This window comes from Rhinoderma darwinii, unplaced genomic scaffold (genome assembly GCF_050947455.1).
Source record: "Rhinoderma darwinii isolate aRhiDar2 unplaced genomic scaffold, aRhiDar2.hap1 Scaffold_659, whole genome shotgun sequence".
Lineage (NCBI taxonomy): Eukaryota > Metazoa > Chordata > Amphibia > Anura > Rhinodermatidae > Rhinoderma > Rhinoderma darwinii.
Window position 1 is genome coordinate 92,392 of NW_027464215.1, and position 2,212 is coordinate 94,603.

Below are 2,212 nucleotides of genomic sequence, written 5' to 3' on the forward strand. Positions count from 1 at the left end.
TAGTCCTGCATTTATTTGCCGTTTGGTTATTGCCATTCATCTTTGGTACATATGGTGTGACAGGTGTGGCACGTTTGCTTTGGGATGGTCTGTTTACCTCATGGTATGGTGACATCTATACCTCACTGATGCTGCTCTCCGTGTATGACCTGCTTTATTTCATATATTTATTCATATTTCTGTGATACCATGTATTGTTGTTCATTAATAAAGATTTCTATTTTTACGATACGTGGTAGTGATATATTTGTACACTCTATTGGGGTGCTATGTCCCCTGTGCTTTCTAGGTAGTTTCTGTAGTTTGTTGGGGACCCCCCTTCTCTTCTCCTTTTTTGAGGTTTCTTGTAGGTTTACTATTCGATCAGAGACCAAGACTCAATCAGATGCAGTGCTCTCTCGTACTACTGAGAAGACCCTACGTTGGACCCAAGCTAAATATTATAAATGGGCCGACAAACCCAATAAACTTTTGGCGAACAAACTCAGAGACAGACGACGCATAAATCAAGTGTTCAAAATTCAAACTAGAGAGGGACACACGACATCTAACCCCAACCTCATTTATGAAACATTCAAACACTTTTATCAAGCCCCGTACTCGAAATCTTCCTGTGTTACGGAGACAACCGTGGCCAAATTCCTGCCGCAGGTGCAGTTCCAACCTTAACATCGGACGCTGTATCTCAACTCGGTTATTACAGATGAGGAGATGGAATTGACCGTTAAACAGCTCAAGTTGGGAGAAGCCCCCGGCCCAGAGGGTCTTTCTGCCGCCTACTATAAAAGTTTGCAATTCATTTCATTCCCGATATTCGCAATTACTGTAATGACTTACTGAAGGGGAAAGCGAAGCCCTCTGAGTTTCTGCATGCTATGATTGCTGTAATCCCGAAGCCGAGTAGAAACCCTCTGTCCCCATCAAACTACAGACCACTGTCACTTCTAAAATCTCTACCTCCATACTAGCCCGCCGTCTGAATCCATTCCTACCCACGCTAACACATAATGGTCACGTGGGCTTTATTCCACATAGAGAAGCTCCAGATCATATACGTAAAGTTCTTAATATTATCGCCCGGGTTCAGGGTGACTCTACTCCTTTAGATATAGAGAAAGTGCTTGACACTACCCTGGGATTATCTCTTTGCAGTTCTACGTCACTTAGGCATACAAGGTCCCTATCTTTCTGCCATACTAACCTTATATACTTCTCCATTAGCCTATCTTAAATGACCATCTACCTCCTCCTCTCCTATACAAATACACCGCGGTACCCATCAAGGTTGCCCCCTTTCCCCTGCCCCTTTCGCCTTAGCCATGGAACCATTAGCGCATCTGATTAGAACTAACCCCAACATAACAGGAGTCCGTCTTGGATCCATTGAGTACAAATCTAACTTGTTTGTGGAGGATTTCTTACTGACTCTCACTAAACCCCTGACATCCCTTCCCAACTCACTTGGCTCACTAAATAAATTCTCTCTGGCTTCGGGATTACGAATAAACACATCCAAATCGGAAATTCTGTTCTGCAACACATCACCCCATAGGACTAAACTGATTGAATTAAATTTTGGTTTCCGTACTTGCTCTAAACATGTAAACTCTCTTGGAGTAGCGCTGACACTCAGATTGAAGATCTATATGAATCTAACTTTCCAGCTCTACTTTGATCCATTCGGCAGGACCTACGTAAATGGGGGGTCTTATCTTTTGTCCTGGTTTGGACGGATACGCTCTGTTAAGATGGTAGTACTTAAACCACCTTTGAGCGAGGAGTTCCGTCTGGTACAGATCCTTCCATTTTGGCGTTCCGTGCTGGCTGGTGAGACGTCAGTTTCATGTACTGTTTTAGAACGTTATGTTTTATACTCTAGGGAACGTATGGGCCTTCTATCCTACATGTACTCTTTGTTAAATGCTCCACCAGAAGGGCAAAAGCTGCCATACATGCGGAGATGGGAGGAGGATATCCAGTGCCAAACATCTCTGGAACAGTGGATTCACTGTTGTGAATTCTTACATGAAGGCAGTTGGCCGGTTAACCTGTTGGAGACGTCTATGAAGATTCTTCACAGAACCCATTTAGTGCCCCAACGGCTCCATTCTATTTACCCAGAGACCTCACCACTTTGTTTTAGGAACTGCGATTCTATAGGCTCTATGTATCATACGTGGTGGAGCTGTCCCACTGTGAGTACATTTTGGGA